At 41.6% G+C, this 25,480-nt stretch overlaps 1 pseudogene; it reads right to left on the minus strand.

Annotated features, from left to right (window-relative positions):
* Positions 1-316: 316 nt before the first annotated feature.
* On the minus strand, positions 317-25,480 carry LOC121165078 (annotated as a pseudogene).

Consider the following 25,480-nt stretch of genomic DNA (forward strand, 5'->3'; position numbering starts at 1 on the left):
GCAGGGTGGGGAGGATGGACAGAATCCTCTCCTGTAGCTGCCCTTACTCTGATGAGGTGCACAGTTCTCACGTGTGTCCATGTTGATCTCAACTGCCTCATGCCTTCGGTCTGTTGAACACCTGTTCCCACTCACTTTGCCTGCCGTAGCCCAGTGCTGCCACTCCCGCCTCATCTCATCATTCATCTCGTGTTTTTCTGACACTGAACACAGGCCAAGTCCCCTCCCTCTTAGAGCTTCTGCTCCCGTTTTGGCGGTCCTGATCAGGAGGGAGGTATCAGTGCCCTGGCACGAGTGCCGCCCGTCTCAGAGTGAGTTGTGGGAGGCTCTGCCCATGTCTCCCTAGCACTCTGCACAGTACCCAACACTGCTGCACATGCTTTGCCTTGGGGAAACATGACCTGTTAAGCAGTAAAAGTAATATGGTTTTCAACATTTAACTAACAAATTACTATGATCATTTCAAAAAGCCAAAAACCAAAGACTATAAAAATCACACATACCATACTGCATGCCATAAATGACAAAAATGAGAAAGGAATGAGGTAATAAGCACATCTGGTTTGGTTTTTTATCTTTTTGAGCAAGTACTATACCTCATTTCAGACATGTCACTAGGATATATGTATAGAGAAGATGCTGAGATATTAAAATTGGAGGTTTTAAAATTTAAAAAGGGATTTAGCTTATTATTAGCAATTCAAACACTCAAAGTGAACAATTTTTTTAGGAAATAAATACTGCAGATGGCATCAATTTATACTCTTAATAACATTTTAAGCATTTACACATGAACAGTTTGCATTAAAAAGTAAAATTCTGAATGCAAACGCATTTTTCAAAGCACAACAACCATCATATTATTAATTTGGATAACACTCAAATTCCTTTTATTTACAGGCAATCCAGTAAACTACTTGTCCTATATAACTTTTGGTATGAAGGCCTTATATAGTTTAAAAGTAAACTTTAAGCTATAAGTATTTTTAATGATTTTTATATATTCAAACTACTTTCTAGATACTTGGACTACCTACACTCTTTTTTTTTTTTAAGATTTATTTTTATTATTTTTTTTCTTATTGGAAAGGAGGATATACAGAGAGGAGAGACAGAGAGGAAGATCTTCCGTCCGATGATTCACTCCCCAAGTGAGCACAACGGCCGATGCTATGCCAATCCGAACCCAGGAGCCTCTTCCGGGTCTCCCACGCGGGTGCAGGGTCCAAAAGGGATACATGACTGGGTTTCTATTTGGTTTTATAAAGGCATGTAATAATAGAATGCCTACAGACTTCATTACTGATTATGCTCAGCTTTTAGGTAGGAGAAATTGTATCAGTTTTGCACATAAACTGCTCTCATTACCACTTCATCCTAACAGTATTTCAAAAAACATTTCAAACACTGCCCTCTTGTGATATAGTTAAAGAAATACCAACCTTTTTGAATTTCTGCAAATTCTTCATTGACCATCATCAATATTTACATCCGACAGATTTCTGGAAGTGGAGCTAACCACCAATGATCTAAATTCACTCTTCTTGAAGTTCATCTCCATCTTCTGAAGCTCATCATCGTTCTTAAATGGAGTCATAAGGGATGGAAAAGGAGAAATAAAATTATTTGTTATTTAGGAATTTACAGCAAAAACTCAGAATGTCTGAGGAGACTCAAGTTTGCTTTTGGTACCTGTACTTTGTATTTGGAACCAAATCATACCTACCTGAAACCCCCAAAATTAGTAATTCAAATGTTTTATAACTTTGGAAACATTTAAACACATCTGCTTGTAATAGGAGACTAAAAATCATATGGGATTTTAAATTTAGTATCCTATCGTAATAAATAAACAGCTCACCTTTGTGCATATGTTCTCAATACAAAACCTCAGCATTGTCTGCTTTTCATTACAATGGTGCACAAAGATGATTACACATTCTACATGTTCCACAGGTCATCTACCATACTTAAGCATTCATGAATTCTCAGTCCTTTTTTATTTTTAATTTCCTTAAGACATCAAAAAATCAACCTTTGTTTTTAGACGTTATCTCATTCACTCACAAGCCATTTCTTTTTCCAGATGAAGAGTTCTAAAATCAGCCTCAGGATTCCTTCAGACATCCTTCACTTGCTAACAGTGACCTCTGATTCATGACATTTGCTATTAGCTACCTAGTCAGTCACACAGCACCACTGTTGCAGCTGCTCCTGAAGCTGCTAAACTGAAAACAATTACAGGGGAAAGTGCTAACAGGTCTAAATTAAGGGCAGTCAGGAAGGAAAGGAAAAACAGAACAGAGAGCAAGCAAGGGTTCCCGAGACAGACAGAGCACCACCAGGGACTCTTTTTTTTTTTTTTTAAGATTTATTTATCTTTTATTAGAAAGTCATATATATTGAGAGGAGGAGAGATAGAGAGGAAGATCTTCCGTCCGATGATTCACTCCCCAAGTGACCACAAAGGCTGGTGCTGTGCTGATCCGAAGCCAGGAGACAGGAACCTCCCCCGGGTCTTCCACATGGGTGCAGGATCCCAAAGCATTGGGCTGTCCTCGACTGCTTTCCCGGGCCACAGGCAGGGAGCTGGATGGGAACTGGAGCCGCCGAGAATAGAACCGGCGCCCATATGGGATCCTGGCATGTTCAAGGTGAGGACTTTAGCCACTAGGCCACCATGCTGGGCCGGGACTCCTTCTAAAATGCAGTAGCCTAATACTTCCACAGTTCACAAATATGTCACATCTTCCACGCTCCAGGTTTCACCTTCATTATTTATGTAAAGAACTGGAATTTTATGAGTCTGAAAATGTCTTGCTCCAGGTCACGTACCTACTGATGTCACAGGAGGCAAGGAATGACTCCATACTGTCACAGTTAACAACAGCATTCATTTCCAGAGGAGGCACAAGGAAGAACAGGATCAGAATTGCAGAAAGAGAAACAATTAATTCCAAGAATGTACAATGAAGGAAACAGATGACAGTTGCTCCCTACACGTCAGATCTCGTACAAATAAAATAGAACACATAAAAATTTCCTCACGCAAGCTTCTTCTTTGATGGACACTTCTTTGACTGACCACAGTGATTCTTGCTTGAGATTAAACTTCTTCCCAATTTCATTTTCTTGCTAAAGAAATAAATTTATACAGTATTGATCATAGAAGTTAAAAACATATACATATTTACTCAACTTGAAAGGCAGAGTTACAGAGAAAGAAACAGAAAAAGATATTGCTTCTGCTGGTTCACTCACCCAATGGACACAAAAACTAGGATTGGACCAGGTCAAACCCAGGTTCCAGGAGCCAGGAGCTTCATCTGGGTCTCCCAGATGGCTGACAGCAGAAGATGGCCCAAACCTTGAGCTACCTGCCTCCCACTCTGGAGCCCCAGAACAACTTCCTGGCTTCACCTGCCGGTCCTGGAGCCTGTGACCACCTGGAGAGCGAACTAGCACATGCAAGTTCTCCTTGTCTCTGTCTCTCTGTAGCCCTGACTTTCAAATCAATCAATCAATCTTAAACACAAGCCACTGTCCACTGTGCAAGCCAAACAAACTTTGTTCAGGCCTATAGTAAATTCTAGAAGCACACTGACTTTCCCGAAAAATTATTTGCCACTGTACCAATGCACCCTTCTTCTCCCCTTGCCTGTGGAAAAGCGGGACCTATGTTTCTGTATAACTGAGATTGTGGTAAACACTTGTGAGGCCTTGCCCTGTGATTGAATCTTTCCCCTTGTTTAAATGCCTTTCTTCCTACTTCATCTCTGTCAGTTTATTGAGGAAAGGTTCATAGGGCAGAGAGAAATTTTTCCTTCATTCCTACAGAAGGAATACCAACAAATTGTCATTGTGCTTCCCTTTATCTTCCACATTTTCTAATTCTCACAGATGACTTTTATACTCAAAATATACCGTCATTCCATTTAGATGGTACAATGGAATCTTAACTCATATTTACAATTATAAAGTCACATAAACTGTTCAAGATACTTGTCTGCAATGAAAGTGAAGAGTGTCTTGTATAGAATCACAGTATCTTTCATGCTGAGATGTCCAGATCATGTTCTAGACAAAACCATATTACATAAAGAGTTTCCTAAACTTTCAGTAAAACTACAATCCCATTAGGTACAGTGCAGGACATCACATTTTTTTTTAAAGATTTATTTTTATTATTTTTGTATTGGAAAGGCGGATATACAGAGAGGAGAGACAGAGAGGAAGATCTTCCGTCCGATGATTCACTCCCCAAGTGAGCGCAACGGGCCGATACTATGCCAATCCGAAGCCAGGAGCCTCTTCTGGGTCTCCCACGTGGGTGCAGGGTCCCAAAGCTTTGGGCCATCCTCGACTGCTTTCCCAGGCCACAGTCAGGGAGCTGGAAGGGAAGCGGGGCTGCCGGGATTAGAACCGGCGCCCAAATGGGATCCTGGGTGTGCAAGGCAAGGACCTTTAACCACTTGCGCCACGACGCCGGGCCCAGGACATCACATTTTACATGAAATTTTCAATGTTACAGCAATAAATATCCACAGCAGTTTTCAAAAGGCGATTGGAAAGTGCATGCTTAGGAACTAAAAAAATGAATGCTTCACTCACCAATTATTAGGAGTAAATACGTGTCTTCAGTCCCAGAATGATGGCCCAGTGGCTAACGTCCTTACCTTGAACGTGCCGGGATCCCATTTGAGAACTGGTTCTAGTACTTGTAGCCCCATTTCCCATCTAGCTCCCTGCTTGTGGCCTGGGAATGCAGTCAAGGATGGCTCAAAGCCTAGGAACCATGCACCTGCGTGGGAGACCCAGTAGAAGCTCCTGGCTTCAGAATGGCTCAGCTCCAGTCATTGTGGCCACTTGGGGAGTGAACCGTCTCTCTTCCTCTCTGCATAACTGCCTTTCCAATAAAAACAATTTAATCTTTAAGAAAAAATATACCTTCAATCCTACTAGGTATGAGTACTTTTATATAAATCCAGTTGTTATCACCTTCAGAATATTTTACTTCCATTATACACAATTGTAACATAAATTCAATATATGCACCTTCTCTTACCCCATCTGCCTTACCTCCTCAAATTTTCTCATTCTCCTAGGGCTTTATTTTAATAAGATTTAATCTGGTTATCTGAAACACATAGTTACCGAGAGAGATGGAGAGAAGAGATCCTCCATCAATCAGCTCGCTTTCCACACAGCTGTACTGCCTAGCACTAAGCCAGGCTCAAGCCAGGAGCTTCACCCAAGTCTCACACACAGGTGGCAGGGGTCCAAACATTTGAACTATTTCTGCTGTTTTTTCCTGGCCACTGGCAGTGAGCTGGATCACAAGTGGAGCAGCAAAGACAGACTGGGTCCCTTATGGGATGCAGACATCATAGGCAGTGGCCTAACCCACCACACCATAACACCAGTACCCAATTTTTTATTTCATAATTTAGAGAATCACATTATTATCAATGCAGATTCTCAGAATGCAAGCAGGGGGACGAACTATACTCTTTTTCATGTCTCATGTAAGTCGATCACCAAGTCAGAGATCTTATCTCAAGGTCTATCCCAAAATAACATCTCAGATTGCCTTTCATATTTGCATGTTCAGTTTCCAGTGTAACTAACTATGAACGAATGACATTCTGGGAAAGCTTACAAAAGAGATCAACAAAATCACTGGGCAGAAACATAAGTCCCAATATCTATGAGACCCACTAAAAGAAAAAAGAACTGATACATTTGTCTCACCTACCTCCCTCCCCAGCTAATCGGAGGTCCACATGGGTGTGCATCCCCCTCAGTTTTGTAAATAACATTGAAAATAAAAGTTAAAGCACAATAGAAATAACTGAAAAGAAAGGATAAATTTGTGGCAGGAATATCACTAAATCTTCCATGTCAATTCACAGTAAATCTTATGGACATACTAGAATCTGTATTAAGTCCCAAAGTAGAAAAAACAGTTCTGGGGCTGGCATTGTGCTAACATGGGCTAAGCTGCACATTGTGTTACCAGAACACCATACCTGAGTGCCAGTTCAAATCCTCCTGCTCCACTCCTGTTCCAGCTTCCTGCTGATACGCCCGCCTAGGAAGGGAGCAGCTTAAGTACTTAGTTCCCTGTCTCCTTTAAGGAGGACCAGGATGTAACTCCTGGCCCCAGGCTTTGGTCTTGTCTGTGGTAGCCATCTGCCAAGTGAGCTGGCAGCTGGAAAGTATCTCTCTCAATATCCCTCTCTTTCAATATCCCTACTCTTTCAAACAAATATATAAACTTTAGAAAGAAAAAGAAAGGACAGAATAGTCCTGCCATCAACATATTTTAGAGACTGTCTTTGAAATCCAGCTCAGGCTGGATTCAACATGTCACCACAGGCAGACCTGCATGGAATTCCTATTGCTGAGATTGAGCCTGCCAAGTCCAGGTTGTCACGGCCACCTGGCTGCAATCTCTCTTCCTCCTTCCCCTCCTTCCCTTCTTGTCACACCATGTTCCAAATAAATAGCTCAGTATATGTGGTTTATAAGATACTCACAGATCCTTTGTCTCTTTCTGGTGCTGTTTCATCATTGTGAGTGCTGCCTGTTTCCAAATCCATCTTGGTCCTTTTTCTCATATTGACATTTTCCTCCTGTTTATGAACATTCACTTGCATTTACAATTCTGGTTTTCAGTTCCTGAATAACTCTTCCAAGACTTCATCTTCTATGGCCCAATCATCCATTTCTTTCCTTTTTTTAAGTTATTAAGCTTTTCTGTGCAAAGAGATTTATCAGCAGAATTTTTCACATCAGACTTGAAATTGTTCACTAGAATCAAGTTATCTGTTTTTTTAAGAGGCTCATTCTGAGATAGATGCTGCTGTGTATTTTCCTTTATTAAGACTGGGGCAGGTTGTGTTTGTTCCAGAAGAGAACAAGATATTTCTATTCATACTGACTTGGATGAAGACCATTTCTTGATCTTCTTCATTTCTTTCCCTTAGATTTAAACAAAGAAAAGACACAAACAGATCATGAATATAGTTAAGTAATTTTTCAGTTAGGTAAAATTTATTGTTCCCTCCATCTAACTTGCAATGTACTCTTGATTTTCATAATTAATACTATCACTAGAAACCAACCACAGACATTTGAAAGAATTTCATATTTATATACATCCTACAATTATGATAGGACTAATGGATCTTGTTGCTCAAGCAATATGGAAATCCATATTTTCTCTGCTGAAGCAGAATTGATAGATCAGTGCTGAGAAAAAAATAAAAAAAAAAAAGTACAAAAATACTCTGCTGCCAGAAGACAGCAATGTGCAATGTAGGGAATTGTGTGCATTGAACATTATCCAAAGGATAAAACTTGACAGGTTAACTCACTTTAAGTTAACAAATCACAGTGACTAAATCTTAAAGATGCTACTGACATTCAGTGCATTTACTGTGTGACCAGTTCACGAAAACACAAAGACCTAGGTCCCTGCTCTCAAGTGCTTACTGGATTAGTGCTGAACTGGATCCAGTAAGCTGATGTTTAACACTGATTTAATGTTAGGGTATATGGCAACAGAATGACCAAGAGAATTTTATAGTAATTTAGGTGACCAGAATTCAAACCACGGAGCAGTAGCACAGACAGAAGGGGAAGGACTGCAAAGAAGATGTAACACTTTCTTTTTGAGAGGCGCAGAAGAGCTAATCACAAGGTAAATGACCACACAAACACACAAAAGAACAAACACACACCAAAGCAACCCAAAACCAACCACTCCCCCAAACCACAACACATAAATATAAATATATACAAATGTGTAAAGAAACTCTACCAAGGCCAAGTCACACAGACCAAAGAACCCACGAAAAACAAATGAAGACTATAACAAAGACAAATATTGAACAGTAAGCACTAAGCAACTGTGTCCAAGAATGTCACAAAAAATGATGATGCATTGCTGGTTAAGAGACAAGTGACTGTGCAACCCCACATGGGAGACACAGAAGAAGCTCCTGATCTTGTCTTCAGATCAGTTCAGCCCCAGCCACTGCAGTCATTTGGGCAACGAATCAGCAGATGGAGAATCTTTCTTTGTCTTTCCTTCTCTCTGCAAATTTGCCTCTTCCAATAAAAATAAGCAAAATCTTAAAAAAAAAATCCACAAAAAGTAATTTCATCCAAGAGCATCATTATCCACAAGCACACGCAGAAGCAAAATAGGACTAAAAACAATGACAACTATATAATATAAAACAGCATTTTCCAGAAACACAGAAAAGTCATCTAATGATTTACCTTTTTCTAGGCAATGGTTAAACATAGTTTTTGATGGAGTCAGTCTGCTGCTGAGAAGCCCATTTTCTACCTTTATGTTCACCTGCAAACTTTGTTGGTGAACCTTGAGAGTCAGACATTTGCTTCCTTTCCAGAGTATTTGATACTTTATTATGAGAACCTGTTTGGGGAGGTTCCTTTACAATGGATCTTTCCCGTGCAAGTGTTACAGACCTTTGTTCCAATCTGCACATCTGGATTTCTTTTGGCCTTTCACTCAAATCCATACTGTAGCAAAAGAAAAAAAAATGCAAGTAAGCAATCAAGTTTACAGCAAATTTACCTACAAATAAGGATCTTGGAGAGGTCTAAAGTGATGTAACTTTAGGAGCAAAGTCCTGACAGACACTATTTCACTGGACTGATGTTACCATCCAATGGAGCAGCTAGGGTCAGACAAGCCCCAGGAGGAAGAGTTTCATCCTCATAAGCATGTATTTTCAGGCATGCTCTAATAGATAAACAGCCTACACAAGGAAAATCTGCCTTGTCTCTTACTATTGATCAAATGAAGAGATAATCCTAGATAAATGCTTATTTTATTCCTAAAATTATTTCTAAGTAAATGTGTCATGATAAAAAATGAAAATGAGAAAAACCTGTCATTCCATTATCATTTATAAAGAACTATTTATATCACTCTAGATGGACTGATATTTATATTCCAGCCAGATGGCAGTCTCTAGAATAGAAGAGAACTCCATACACTGCCAGAAAACATTTTAAAGGCACAGTTTTAGTGTTTGGCTGTGGGGGTTGGGGTGAATGGAGCCCTCTGCAGTGTGGTGGCTTGGCGGGGGGTGGGGGGGGTGCCATAGCCAGGCCAGACCCAATTCTTGGGACTCAGGCCATGGTCACTGTACCATGAGGCAAGCGGTCCTAGGCTTTGAATGCCAGGCTCTGCCTGCTGGCCACCCGGAGGCGAGCTCTAGGGTTTTTAGGGTATGTAATTGCTGCCTAGGGACATCACTGCATAAGGCCAGTGTGAGTGTAGGTGAGGGATGAATCCTGTGTGACTCCCAGCGATGGGGTCACAGAACTTGCTGGCAAGTGTGGGGACTGAGTCCTGGTTGTTTGGACGTGAGAGTTCATAAGATCAATTTTGGCCAGACTGATTCACCAGGCCACATGGGAGTCCTGAGATGGACTGTTAGCACAGAGCATCGGCAATTGACACACGCCAGTCCACACAAGTTATGGCTGTGGGAGTGTCTGGCAGAGCTAGGTGCCAGTATCTGACTGAGTGTTGGAACAGGGGACTGGTCACATTTACCTGGGTCATGACACTAACCAGCACATGAGAGAACCAGTTCCAGGGGTAGATTTTGTGGGGAATGTGTGGGCCCAACTCTGTGGAAATACAAGTCCCGCTGGCTAGCTCAAGAGTTGGGGTGATGATGGGCTGAGCTTGGTGTGACCATGGAACCTGCCATCACTCATGGGTAGAGGAACCAACAACAGGTCTGGGCAGTTCAAGGCAGCAGCACCTGAATGTGCATCCTAAAACAGGGTGTGGGCTGGGCTGGGCCGGGCTGCAACATTCACCAGCTCATAAAAGGCCAAAATGGAAGGACAGGCTATGCCAGGCTCTGGACTAACATCCAGTGGCATGTATGAGATCTGGGTCTGGAAGTGGGTCAACTGGGGGAACTTGAGAAACGTCCCTAGTGGACCACAACTCTCACTGATGATCACATGGTCCAGGCCTGGGGGTTGGGCAAGCTGGGCAAAGTAGCTCCAATGGCTGGCTAATGTGTGGGTTGGTTATAGAAGGGGGTGGACTGGGCAGGGCCGAGCAAACCTTAGCTCACAAGCAAGAACTGAAATCAGGCTGGAGCACAGGTCATGCCAAGCTAGGCTCTTACACTGACTAGTTTTTATGAGCCAGGGATACCAGGCCATGCATTGAAGGAAATGGCCAAGACATGTGAGGGGCTATTCCAAGTTGGGTCAGAGCAATCACTTGCATGCACCAAATCTATAGCTGGGAACAGCTCTGGTTGGAGAGCTAAAAGGATATGCAGTCTAGCTTGGGATTCCCACTGGTGATAGCAGGGCTTGAGTTGGGGCTGCATCCAACAGTAAGAACTGGAATGGGTTGAAGGCCAGTCAAGAAAGGCCACTGTTCCTACCAGGACAGAAGGTGCACTAAGTAGGGCTGGCCCATGGACCCACCAGTATGCACAACATCTGGCACTGGGAATGTTTCTGATGGAGGAGCTTGGGAAATTCTTCTGCTGGGACACAGTCCCTGCAGGTTAGCACAAGAACCATGATAGGGAAAGGTATCCACCCGCTGGTGAATCCGACCACCAGATCAATGTGGGTTGGGCCAGGTTCAGTCACCATACATACCAGTGCACATTATAGCTGGGATGGGGGGCCTGCTGGGTTGGGCTAGAGTATAACTTTCACCAGGGGGAGCTGGAATTGGGGGTGGGCCAGGGCAAGCACCAGCATCCACTGACAAATGCCCAGGTAAGGGTGGCCATGGCAAACTGGGCCGTACTGTTCAATCAGCACATGTGAGAACCAGTGGGCCTGAGGGACAATGCTGGTAGGGGGAATGTGGAGGGCTCTGCCACTTGACCACCACTCCCACTGGAAAGCATGAGTTGGGATGGGGGCAGACCAGATTGGGTAGGGCTATAACACCTGTGGGCCTCATGTGAGCTACATCAGAAAAAAGCCAGGCTAGGCTGACTGTTCCTACCAATGCAGGCATACATCAGAGTGGGTTGGTTGGGCTTTGTCACAGCAGAGTAAGGGTTGGTTGGGCTTTGTCACAGCATCAGCTGGCAGATTCTAGCATAGAGGACTATTTCTGTCAAATTATACTGTAGAACCACCTGGAGAGTGCATGATCTGAGAGTGGAAGTGGCCCAGTAGGGAAACAGTGGGCACCTCCCTCATGGGTCACCGCTCACACAGGAGAGCATGAAAACCAGGACTGGTGCAGACATGGCTAGACAGAGTGACAGCCACCAGCATTAGTGTGGGCTAGACAGTGAGGCTGTTTGGGTTGAAGTAGGCTTCAATGCCCATTGACATATATAAGAGCTGAATGGGATGTGGACAGACTGGACAAGTCTGCTTCACATACCGGCAAGCATGGGACCCAGGGTAGGGGGCGGGCCTGGTGGTGGTTATTGGGGGTTGCCCAAACTGGGCTGCAGCTATCATTGGTTTGCGTGAGGGCCGAGGGTGAGGTGGGCAGAATCAGGCTGGACTGCAACACCCATTGGCTCATGTGGAATACATGGGGCTGAAAACAGAACTGACCCAGCAATTGCAACCACCAGCATAGGCATAAGCTGATTGGGGCGACAGACTATGACAGAGCCTGTATTGGCATTCACGCACAAGAATCAGACTAAGTTTCTATGGGGATCCCTCCAATTGAACTGCTGACCCCCGAACCCCAATCATGAAGAGAATTGCAGGTTCCATGGTCTGGTAATGGAGTGCATGTGTCAAAGTTGAGCCTCTTCACAAGCTCAGATGGAATAGTAGACAGTATATCCAAGTGCACATGGAGGAAATGGTGGTCCATCCGAGCCTGCAGAGGACACCTGGTACCACAACAGAGGACAGAGGACAGAGTTAATGGATCATCTGTCCCAGCCACGTGTTGGCAGTGAATATCTGGGCAAACGGAGACTCAAAGGTAGACTATGTCAGCCAGTGGATTCTGGAGAGATTCCATTATGCTTGGAATGGCGAGAATGGCAGCAATTCAGAACTGCTGAACTATCGAAACCACTTGAGCAGTGCCCTTGGAGCATGCCCCGTTGCATGGGGACCCTTGCATGGGGTGGGAGGGTGGTGCGGCTTCTCCCTTTATCTCCCTCCTTATCACAGATACACACACACACATAAAATGGTCTTACCCACTTTCCTGTAACCCTTGGCCCTTTGTTCCCTAATCAGCTATGTAAAGATTATATATGTAAGAAAAGGACACAGTTTTATGACATATGGTTGGATATAACCAATGCTATTATTTTCACACACACACACACACACACACACACACACACACACACACACACACACTCACCCACAGTATAAAAGGTAAACTTGTCATTCAACATCCTAAATATTTTTTCTCTTTAAAACGTTAAATCTGGCCTCAATATAAATGTAGCTATAGCAATAACTAAATACAGTCCAATATATGAGTAGGGATAGCTCAAATATCTTAACATGAACACTACATTAAGGAGTATTTAAAATAAGAAACTATTTTAAGTAAAAATACAACAAAGCATACATAAACAAGCTAATCTCAAGCATTCCAAAGATATCTTTATAGTGAAATGTTTAGTGATTAGATGACTACAATTGTAAGTAATTATGCCAATGGAAGCATCTCCTTTTTTTTTTTTTAAAGATTTATTTTTATTATTTTTTTATTATTGGAAAGGCGGATATACAGAGAGGAGAGACAGAGAGGAAGATTTTCCGTCCGATGATTCACTCCCCAAGTGAGCACAACGGCCGATGCTATGCCAATCCGAAGCCAGGAACCTCTTCCGGGTCTCCCACGCGGGTGCAGGTTCCCAAAGCTTTGGGCCGTCCTCGACTGCTCTCCCGGGCCACAGGCAGGGAGCTGGATGGGAAGTGGGGCTGCCGGGATAGAACCGGCGCCCATATGGGATCCCGGGCGTGCAAGGCGAGGACCTTAACCACTTGCGCCACCGCGCCGGGCCCGAAGCATCTCCTTTTTAAGAAATAGAGGTAGTTCTATGGGATCCCTGGATCCTTGTCCCTTCCCTCTCCTCCCACTTCTTCCCTTTCCCCTCCCATTTCCTCTCCTTCTCTCTCCCCTCCCCTCTCCATCCCTCCCTTTCCTTCTTCTCTGCTCTCCCCTCTACACCCCTCCTTTACTCTCCCCCTCCTTTCCTCTAACCTCCCTACCTCTCCCCTCCTCTCCCACTGCACAGAAGAATGACAACCATCCTGGATGGGATGGCGTGGGCAGCACAGACTTCATCATGCTGAGAGCAGCACAACATTTGAAACTTACAAAATGTTTTGTTTTTTTTTTTTTGGCAATGTTCCATTTAACCATTTTTGATCATAGTTGACTATAGATGATAGAAGCTCCAAAGCCAAAACTATGGGTAAAGGAAAACTACCATTGTTTCAAACTTATATCACAAGTGACAAAGCTTTGTAATTCTTTTTAGTCTACAAGATGCAGCTGAAGGAAATGAAAAAAAGAAATTCACCATAAGCCAAGCATCTACAGTGCTGGCTTCCACACCACAAAGGAAAAACTGAGTAGATGCAACAGAACAATCCAAAGGCTAAAATATTTCCTTGCTGGTTCCTTACAGAAAATTGATGACTTCTATTCGGCCACCTTCCCTTCCATCCTACTTTCCCATGCTTCATCTCCTAAGAGATGATGTGATAAAGGCACTATTTTGTCATCATATTAATCATTAATCTAGTGGTAGCACATTGGTAATAGCTTATTAACACAGATGCCTTACCACGTATCTACTTGCTCTGACTCTGTCAACGACATACGTTGTAGTGTTCACTGGGAGAGTTGGCCTTAGTTTTTCATCAACCAATAAGGCTTGTGAAAGGCTTGGCCCTGGAGTCGTTGTCTTTGCTCCTGTAAATCACACAAGTGAACAAGTGGAAACAAAACAAAGCAAAAAGAATCACAAGGGCTAGAACCAAGAGAGACATTTAGTCTCTGCATTTTCACTACTACCACACTGGACCAAAGCACCATCCTCTTTTTCACCTTGAGCTTTTCACTTGCACCCACCCTTCCACCTCAGACCTTAGGAATCTATTCTCCACACAAATCCAGGCTAATTCTTCTCGTCTACCTGGACACTCCGTCACACAGACATATAATCTGCCTTCTCTCTCGTTCAGGATGCACTTCAGTGAAGCCCTCCACGCCTGCCTCACTATACAAGCGCTTGTCCTCAATCACTTTCTCTTCACCTTGCTTTACTCTTCTCTTTCTTTGTACTTGGCCCTATCTGAACTGAGGCAGTAGATTGCTGTTTACTTTGGAATCCTCAACTTTAGGATATAAAATTCATTAAAAGAGGCATGCATTACTTTATTCACCAAGGTGTCTTCAACACCAGAACAGAGCTTAGTACCTGATAGCCACGAATATTTACTAAGTTAATAAATGTATGCATGTATAAACAAATGTTTTCAAGACTGCAAATGCAATCAGTCTTAGAAAGCATAACAGTACCTAGTACATACACAGACTATGACTAAATGATAAAGTTGCTAAACCATAAAATAGTGTTTTAATTACCTAAACTGGGTTGGTTCTGAGGATCACAATAATTCTCTGTAGTCACGAAAATAACTGCCAATCCAATTTCTGCTTCAGGAATAGGTCGAAGACCCTGTCTAGCAGGACAAAATATTAAGATTATGTCATGCAAAATCAACCTTATGCTTCTCCCAAACAGATACTATAATTTTTTGCTATGAACAGAATTTCAAATACACAGACCTAGTATACATTAATAATAATGTTACATCTGGCAAGCCTACTATATTTTATGAATTCAGATAACTTTGTTAAGTGAAAAAAAGGTCAGAAAAAGATACAGATCTTTATAGTCATAAATTTCTATAATTTTCACAATGAGAAGGAAACAGCAATTCCATGAAATAATAAGACAGTAATACAAACTAATCTATGATGACAATGATACAAGAAAAAAGGGAAAAAGGAAAACAGAAGTAGAAAAGCCTACATACAAGCTATAGCTATACATGTCTTACTTCAGCACATCAGATAAACTTTCAGAACCAAATGTATTAAAGTATCCTCTTTTTTAAGGTTTATTTATTTTTATTGGAAAGGCAGATTATCTTCTGTCCTCTGGTTCATTTCCTAAATGGCCACAATAGCCGGAGCTGAGCATATCCAAACCCAGGAGCATCTTCCAGGTCACCCACATGGGTACATGATTCCAAATTTGGGCTATCTTCCATTGCTTTTTCCAGGACATTAGCACGGAGCTGGATGGGAAGTGGAGCAGCCAAGACACAAACTGGCAACCATACGGGATCCTGGAGCTCCCAAGGGGAGGATTAGCCACAAGAGCCCCTGAAGTGGCTTCCTCTTAAGGGAATCTTGTGGTATATCAATTTTCTGTTATTTTATACTGTGAATGACTGATTTTACAAAACAATTATGAAAACTCTGAAAAGGTCTCAAGTACACATGTAATCCTAAAAATTTTATATAAAACATTTTTCAGACATTATAATCAGCTGATCACATATACCTATGTATCTTTTAGGCAACTTAAAACCAGTATTTGAATGCCCTGTTAAGTTTTTCAAAGTATTAATTATAATGTGCAATTCATTCTGAAAAGTCAATACTTGAAATATTAAATATTAATATTGGTATACAGAAACTTCATCACTCTAAGCAGGAAGACAAAAGAAGCATCTTTCATATTATTAAAATTATTTAATATTTATCTGAGAGACAGACACAGAGTTTGCAAGCTTTGACCCACTAGCTCATTTAAATAGGCACAATGACTGGGGCTGGGCAGTTGCAAGCTCAGTAATTGAAGAAGCAATCCAGTTCTCCCATGGTTTTGGCAGCAGCCCAGTTACTGGACACTGTTGCTTCCCAAGATCTGTACTGTTGGGAAGCCAGAGTCGGGAGGCAAAATAAGGAACTGTATCCAGCACTCTGACGTGGGAGAGTGGCATCTTCATTAAAGCATTCAGCTAAATGACTGCCCCACTGCTTCTGAAATCAATAAAGAGAGTAACGTGGTCACCATTACTACATTTATTCAACACTGCTCTCACAGCTCCAAATAGAACAAAACAAACAAGGAGAGAGAAAAAAACAGATCAGAGGCTCAGGGATTAGGAAAGAGAGCAGACGTGTTATTATCTGTAAGTACAATTTATACAAAACAGGATATAAATTACTAAAGATGAAAGGGGAGTCTAAGGAGGTGGCTGCACACAGGATAAATATCTGTATGTCAGCAGTTTACATACATCAACAACAAATAACCAGAAAGTACCATCAGGGAGACAGTATCACGCACCTGCATAGTACCATAGGGTACATACTATCTACAAATGAATCTAACAAAAATATTAAAATGTCCACATAGCAAACACAAAATTATAGTGATTTATAAGGGACTTTAAAAGGCCTAAGTGAATGGTTAGGGACAACGTACCCACAGATACTAATCAACACCTAATTCTACTTCGTGCACATACATTCAAGGGAATTCCTAAGAGAAGTTCCAACACAGGTTTTGAGACTGTGATTCTAAACGAACATGGAAAATTGAGAAGCTAATAATAGCTGGGATGCATCTGAAGAACTGGAGAAAAAGTCTCCCAGCAGAGAGGAATTCACTGAAGTGACAGCAATTACGACAAAGTGGTAAATGTGGCATGACACAATCATCAGTGGAATAAAACAAAGGTAAAAGCATAGCTGCACATGTAGGAACTTTGTTATGCAACAGAAAAAAAAAAACAACTTTCAAAAGCAAAATAAGACTAGTAAAAAGTCAAGAAAACATGAACATTTTCTGACCTACAAAAGTATTTCTTAAACATAAATGAAAATCACTGAGTATAAAAGTTGTCAATTTCACTATAATAAAGTTAAGGGCTTTTTATTTATCATCACACTAAAAACACATACTACAAAGTTACAAGTTGTACAAAATTCACAGATTTTGCACTAAAGAAACAAATAAAAGAATTAAGACTAAGCTCCTATCAAGGCAAAAAGAACATAGAAACATGCAAATACTAAGATGGCCTGTGGGCCCAGCACAATGGCTCAGTGGTTAAACCCTCTCCTTGTAAGCGCCAGGATCTCATATAGCACTGGCTTGTGTCCTGGCTGTTCCACTTCCCAGCCAGCTCCCTGCTTGTGGCCTGGGAAAGCAGTCCAGGATGGCCCAAAGCCTTGGAACCCTGCACCTGTGTGGGAAACCAGGAAGAAGCTCCTGGCACCTGGTTTTGGATCAGCTCAGTTCTGGCAGTTGTGGCCACTTGCTGTGTGAAGCAGTGGAGATAAGATCTTTCTTTCTGTGTCTGGTTCCCTCTGTAAATCTGCCTTTCCAGTAAAAAATAAATAAATAATGATCTCAACAAAAAAAAAAGATGGCCTGGTATTTGCACCAGACATTTATTCTCAAGACATTTATTCACAAATTAACTCTTTGCATGAAATGTTTCTAAACAGTCTATTTTTTTAAACAACACTGTAAAGAATGCAAATATTCTTTGATAGTTCAAGATGTAACCAACAGTTAAGATTTTCTTCCTTTTTTGAATTTGAGAATGAGGGCAACGGAGAGTCCACAGCCAAGTCTGTGCCAGGCCAAAGCTAGGAGTCAGGAACTCCATTCTGGTCTCCCATATGGGTAGTAGCTGCCCAAGTACTTGGTACATCTTCTGGTGCCTTCTTATGTGCCTTAGCAGGACGCAGGATCTGAAATGGAGCAGCCAGGACTGGAACAAGCCCTCTTATAAGGCATACTGCAGTGCTGCAAGCATGGTTACTTAACCTGCAGTGCCACAACACCAACTCCAGCCATCTTTTTCAAACTCCAAGACTTCTCTGCCTATCCCAGAGTCCTTCACCCTTATCCTGGCCCCAAAACAAATAACAGGGGCAAAGACTATAGAAGCAAATGTCACCGTATGACCAAGGTTGTCAGTCCAACCTTGTACTCCACTGAGGGTTTCTTCCCAGCATTTATGTATGCGGAAAGCAACATGCACTGCTGAAGAGCCTGGACTAGAGAACTAGACGCCTGGATCCCTATTCTGGTTATGATGCTCTACATCTTCTAGTCAAGTCCTTTCATCAGGTACCTCATCTACATAATGGAATCATAACAGTAAATAACGCTTGTGAGGATTACATATTTGAATATACTAACCTTTTCTATAGATTTATGTAATTTTTAAGTGATAAATGGTATCACTCTTTTTCTGCTTGGTACATTCACTACCTGGCTCTCTGTCACAGGCTCTCTCATCACAGGTAAAATGTTGCCTGAAAGTGGCCTTCTCTACTTATTTTGTCTTTATGTTAAAAAAACAAACAAGAAAGGTTTAGGCTTTAATTTATAAGGCAAAGTTAGAGAGAAGCAGAGACAGAGAGATCATCCATCTGCTGTCCCCCAAACAGCTACAATGGCAGAGCTGTGTTACGGCCCGCCATGCCAGTAATGGGGGACACAGAGAAGGGTCTGAGGGATTGAGGCACCAACCGGAGACAGGGATGGTGGAAGTCTCTAGAAGTCTCTATGAGGCTTCTTCCCTTTATTCCCTCTCTTGACCTTTCACCCACTTCTTGTTTAAGCTTTACCCCACACCCTCATTAGCGCAGATTGGCTACAGCTGAGACCAGGTGCTTCTAGCCCCAAGCCCACAGCCTGTAGTGCTCGGCTTAACCAGTGCTAGTCAACTCCTTAGCCCACAACACCTCTCTGTATATCCGCCTTTCCAATAAAAACATAATAAAAATAAAATCTTTAAAAAAAATTACACAGTTCACTTTGAGCAGTTTATTGTACCTAAGAAAAGAGTTACCTGTAGTTCAGTTCAAAGAATTTAGCATTCTCTTTACACTGATCTAGGTTTGTAAAAATATGCATAGAGTTTACCTTTAGCTTTTCCTAACAATACTACGAGAGTTCTAATAATTTCTGAGTCTAGGATATTTGGCTCTTCCACTAAGTATTATGAGAGCAGAAATTTAACTTAAAAAAAAATTTAATTATTTTACCTGATAAGAGTTCCAGAGAGAGAAGGAAAGAGAGAGCAGAGCTAGAGCATTATACTTGGTCTGATTGCATACAATGCTAAGAGCCATAAATAAAATAATCATGTTGTTTTAGTAACTGGCACATATTATCCACATATTTATGTAAAGACAATCAAGAAACACTTTTTAACCATTTACTTTATATACTTGTATATAATTATTGATCTGATATTCAATAAATTTCATCTAACCCACAGTGATTCATTTTGCTTGTCTTGTAAGTTTTTCAAACACACAGAGCACAGATTTCTCCAAACACACTGAATACAGTGAAATCAGTATCCCAAGCAACAACTACTCCCCCAGGACCTGCACGGCTCCCTGTTTCATCAGTGTGCTGGGAGCATGTTCCTGCTTTCTCGAACCACTTACTACACTGCTTCTTTACATGATCTCTAAAAGCTTAGCCCAAGGGGCAGCTACAACTTGCAGGTATGCGGCACAATGCTTTGCCTTGGATTTTAACTGATTATATATGCTGTTCTCTACTAGTACAAACTTCCTAAATGTTCATGTACTGACTGTTTCAGATTGGTGTGTTTATTAGGCCTAAAACCTGATGGCAAGCTAGTGAGGTCAAACTTGTTCCAGTTGCACACTTGCAGGCAATAGACACAGACTGCTGGCTCAGAGACAAGGCAGGCAGCATTAGCATCACTGTTTGTAGGTCACGTCCCTGATCAAGGACCGTGGCAGGATAGTCAGTATCTTGTGTGGTTTGTGCCACCAGGGAGAGAACACTGACCTTGGGCCCGCCCGTTTCATAAACAAGCAGCGAATAAGCCTGCGGTTTGAGAACAGGTTCGTGTAAAAGGCCTTCAGAGTGCTGCATTTTTGGCACAACCCACAAGCTGTGTAAGAACACAGGGTACTCACAAAGGATTGGTCTCCCCGCAGCATCTTACTAAGTAACAGAAAGAGCAATCCACAGTAACAGAGATGCTAAAAAATAAAGGCAGCTTCCTCTTTCCAAGAGTAGTGTCTTTACACAGAGACAACATTTTATGAGCTTCTTCTGGAACACATTGTATCAAAATTAAACACTTTTTTAAAAAGATTTATTTGTACTTTTATTGGAAAGGCGGATATACAGAGAGGAGAGACAGAGAGGAAGATCTTCCGTCCGATGACTCACTCCCCAAGTGAGCGCAATGCCCGATGCTATGCCGGTCCGAAGCCAGGAGCCTCTTCTGGGTCTCCCACGCGGGTGCAGGTTCCCAAAGCTTTGGGCCATCCTCGACTGCTTTCCCAGGCCACAGGCAGGGAGCTGGATGGGAAGTGGGGCTGCCGGGATTAGAACCGGCGCCCATATGGGATCCCGGGCGTGCAAGGCGAGGACCTTAACCACTTGCGCCACTGCGCCGGGCCCTAAACACATTTTTAATGAAGCCTTCTAAAACTGATTTTATCTACACTGATGACAATTCAGGAAAATGAACTTTTACAGATCATATCAAGCACATGAAGTGGTAACTCTGGAGCACTCTGTAGGAAACAGTGAAAAAAGCATATACTGCAGCACTGAACATGACTATGTAAAAATTTTATATTCATCACACACAATAGTAGTGATCATTTGTTTCAGAAATAAAGGCATTTATGTAATAATAAACCACAATGGGCAGGCTCAGTGGCATAGCCAGCCAGTTCTCTACCTGCAGTGCTAGCACCTTATACAGACACTGGTTCAAGTCCTGGTTGCTCCACTTGTGATCCAGCTCCCTAGTTATGACCTGGGAAAGAAGTAGAGGATGGCCCAAGGCCTTGGGACCCTGAACCCACATGAAAGAACTTTATGGCTCCTAGCTTCGGAATGGCCCTGCTCTGGCTGCCGCAGCCATATGGGGACTGATCCAGTAGATAGAAAAGTTCTCTCTCTCTGTATAACTCTTTCAAAAAAAAAAAAAACCTATACTGTCAGTCCTATAAAAACATAGCTCATACATATGTATACAATAAGACATGCTTATGACTATAAACCACTATATTATTGCTCTAAAAATAAAATGAGTGGGCCCGGCGCAATGGCTCAGAGGTTACATCCTTGTCTTGTAAGCACTCGTATCCCACATGGGTGCTGATTTGTGTTCCAGCTGTTCCACTTCCCATTCAGCTCCCTGCTTGTGGCCTGGGAAATCAGCAGAGGATGGCCAAAGGCCTTTGCATCCAGCACCGAATTGGGAGACCCAGACGAAGCTCCTGGCTCCTAGTTTCAGATCGGCTCAGCTTTGGCTGTTGTGGCTATTTGGGAAGTGAACCAGTGGATGGAAGATCTTTGTCTCTGTCTCTCCCTCTCTCCATAAATCTTATCTGTCCTTTCAATAAAAATAAATCCTTAATAAATAAAATAAAATTAGTAACACTACAATATGCTGATAAAAATACTTTTGAAATTCTTAACTTGCTTAACACCCTTAAACTTAAGGCCATTTGAAATAGCCAGTCATTCTATAGAAACAATATAAGCTTGTAAACGTACAATCTGGCCACACTGATGGCTTTTGGGCAGCAGGTTAGGGGTCTAGCAGGTTCCAGGCAGTCACACCGATGGCAGGAAATGTGGTGTGATCCACACCAACAGCCTTTGGTGTCACCAAGAACCCCAGGCTTTTGGGACTGGTTGGTCCCAGGCAAGGCAGGATCCCCAATCTCAGGGAGCACAGAATGGGCTGTGTGTCCTAGTGCTGAAACACACAGTGCATGCTGTGCTGCCTGCCCTGACTCCAGTGCAGAGGAGGGGAGCATGTCCAGGTGCACTCGAACCTGTGGGCCTGCTCCTACAAACCAGCTGAGGTCCTCAGATGCCACCTCAAAGACAAAAAAGGCCAGGAACTTCTCAGAGTTAGTGACAGTAATCTATGGACACAGCCAGCAGAATCAGCTAAGTTTTCTATGGCTCCTGAGATGTAGCCATTAGGTAGATGCAGAGAGCTTTCTGAACCTTCACACCTAATCAGTAAGAAGCAGCTACAGAAGATGACACAAATGTATATCCTCCAGCAGCCCTTAAGAAAAGGGGTTGGAAATCTCTTAGTGGGAGAGTGAAACAGGACACATAAGTAGCAAGTTTAGCATCACAGAACTGGATGCAAAGCTCCCCTACCTTTTGCAATGTGTTCTATCTACTTGTCAATCAGATGGCACTTTCCTCAGGAGGCAGTCCCCTCACCTGTGACTTAGGGTGGTATTAGCTATCACCCCATTCCAGGCTCACAAGAAGCCAGCCAATGGCAAGTGGCACTCTCTCTTCCCCACCCAAGATAACCAGATTAAAGCAAAAAATCTCTCTGTCACATACCCTATAATTCACTGACTTGTGCATTTGAGTGAACAAGCTCTTGTCCTATGTAACTGGCTAAAGACATTTACCATGTTATAATGCTCAGTATTTTGATTATACAATCTGGAATAAATAATAACAAATACTTTCCCTTGTAACCCTAATTCTTACTGCTTTAAAGCATCACTAACAATATCCATAAACAGATCCCAAAGTCTAATAGCTCACAAATCTGGCACAGTGCCAACAAAGTAAAACAAAATTCTTATGAATCATCCACATTTGGTTGCAATTATCAAAAAATCAACATTTCTTTTTAACAAGCAAGTAGGATGAGAGCAAGCCATGTGCTCAGGTTTTATAAATGGAATTACTAATCTAGACCTACAAAACTGTGTCAGTGCTGATCTCATTTTAAATGAGGTAACAAAAGCAGTGCCAAGTGCCGTCAATATTTAGGTGCAAATTTGTAGTTCTCAAAGAAGGTTGCTGCACCCCAATTCCAAAGGTACCTCACCCATGACCCCAACGCTGGCACATGAGCAGTGCTGACCTATTTACTATCCTTCAACACTTTTTTGTTATATATCAGTGGGTAACATCTGTTTCACAGAGCTAAGAAATAACCAATTAAGAATCTTTCATTACATACTAAGAGTGATTTTCATTAACATGAAACACATACACACAAAAACAACATGGAACACAGCAACTATCACATCTAGAATTAAAGAGAGTTAACCGAAAGTCAATGCTCTCATCTTTTCTGTCATATGTTGTTAATTAGAAACACATAATATACCTTTCCATTCATGGAGGTTGTTTCTTGGACTGAACTGCTCTGGGAAATTCAGTAAAATACTCTGGCTTTACAATAGGGCATCCACAAATGAGTGCACAAATCGTCTAAAAGGAAGAAAACATAGGTGAATATATATATATATATATATAGACATTATAATAGCTTCTTTTAGAGAAAACTTTGTTATAAACTATAAACATGCCTTTCTAATAATTGTTTTCTTTCCTTTTCTTAAGTTGATAAATGAAGTCACAATCTGTAAAACAGAAGTTCATATTTGGTCAGTTTTATATCACAAACCAGAACTATTCAATTATCAGAAGCCAATGACACAGTAGTATTTTGGATAGGCAGAGTAACAAGAATACTTTAAAAATGCATTCCAATTTGAAAAACATTGCAAGTATACTTTCAGGCTGAGGAAATCTAACCCATCCTGCAGAGGCAATACGCATTAAGAGATAAATGGAATATATTTTGGAGCCTTACTGCTTTCAGAAGGAGTAAGAGTATAGAATAAAGCCTCTTCAACACAGTAAATCAAGGAGCAACTGGTTAGGCTCAGTGGAAGCTGATGCACACATAAAGAGAGAACGAAACTGTGAACTAACGTGAATCAAGCTAACAGCCTCAAGTAACATACATCCACAAACTCATAAAGGACTAGAAAATACTACTGTGGGCAATTAAAATAAGAAAGAGTTGGCATATTCTAGGAAATAATCCAACTATACAGTTTATACATATGTTTTCAATAATGCAGGTGTCAGGAGCGACCAGATTGAGGGTGTCTCTAAAGACTGGAATCTGCCAGATCCCAACTTCCTATGTGAATGAGATAATCCAAATGTAACATAGAGTATTTAAGTACAATCAACATAGGACTGAATAAAACTCCAACACATGCAATTCTAGGCAAAGCACTTAATTGCTCCAAGCCTCAATTTGCTCTTCAAAATATAAAAGCTGAACTAAACACTCCTCAGGTTTCCCTCTGGTTCTAAAATTCAATAAGCTAAACAAAACAAAACAAAACAAAACAAAACAAAACAAAACAAAACCAAGAGAAAACCTATAAGCCTAACTATACTTTGGGAAAGTTGACGTACAAATAATATAATGATCAGGGTTTATTTTTATTGTTTTTAGCAAAAAGTGATCAGAAACACCAAAGAAACGCTGCACACTCCATGGTGGTGTCTCTAATGGTGGTCATTAGCATGTCAGTTACTTCAAGTGCCCAGCTCTGAGGCCATGGCAATATCTCCTAAGACAATCAAAGCATATTTGACCTTATTTCAGGCCTTCTAAACCCACGTATCATTACCTATTCCATTTAAGCAACTTAATATCTTAAGGGAGATTATGCTAAGCTAACATTGAAACATCAGGTCCCCAAGCATATGAATTTTGGTTTTACAAATGTTTTTATGTATCTATTGCCTGTGAGTTTATGAACATGAGTACTTTTTAAATAAGTCATGTTGCAGAAGCTATAAAATCAATGTCCTAAATTTTCCAAGATGGAACTATCTTTGTTCAGGGGTACCTTTCCCATGGTACATGTTTAACTTCAGGTTCAATCTGGGCAACAAGCCTTTCTCTTTGACAGCTACTTCATACACATATGTGTATATACATAAGAGCTATTTATACATAAATTAGAACATAACACTAATAATTAATAGTAACAAAAGGTTTTTGCATCTTCTAACAAAGGAATCAAAGTATTTGTTGCTTTTCAGCCTAAAACAATCCCACATATCTTTGGCACCGCCAGCCTGTTTAATGAATCACCTCTCGATGCCATTCTTCAATTACCTTTGGATATATCAAATTGGATGAAGATGCAAAACCTGAAAACATACCAAAATACATCACTGCTTTAATGACTAGTCAGCATCTTTGGAAGGTACATATCTATACATCTCAGGGCTTTAAAGATACAGCAAAGAAATCTTTGTGTGATTACAGCTTAACTGAGGGAGCATGAGACCATGAGACAATGTCAGAGACTGGAGGAAGACAATCTGACAGAAGAGACACATGGTGCTAACTCTGTGCTGTGGGTGAGTTCACTCAAGGTCCCAGAACTTGTTTTAATATGGGAACACAGTTCAACTTACTTTCATGGTGACTTTCACCGACATCATGACAAGGTGAGTACATTCTTTTGTCCAACTGTTTCCAGTGAGTTCCCCAACTAGCAAAATAGCTTGATTCAGAG

This window comes from Ochotona curzoniae, unplaced genomic scaffold (assembly GCF_017591425.1).
Source record: "Ochotona curzoniae isolate NIBS_2020 unplaced genomic scaffold, NIBS_Ocur_1.0 contig_1071, whole genome shotgun sequence".
In the NCBI taxonomy this organism is placed as follows: domain Eukaryota; kingdom Metazoa; phylum Chordata; class Mammalia; order Lagomorpha; family Ochotonidae; genus Ochotona; species Ochotona curzoniae.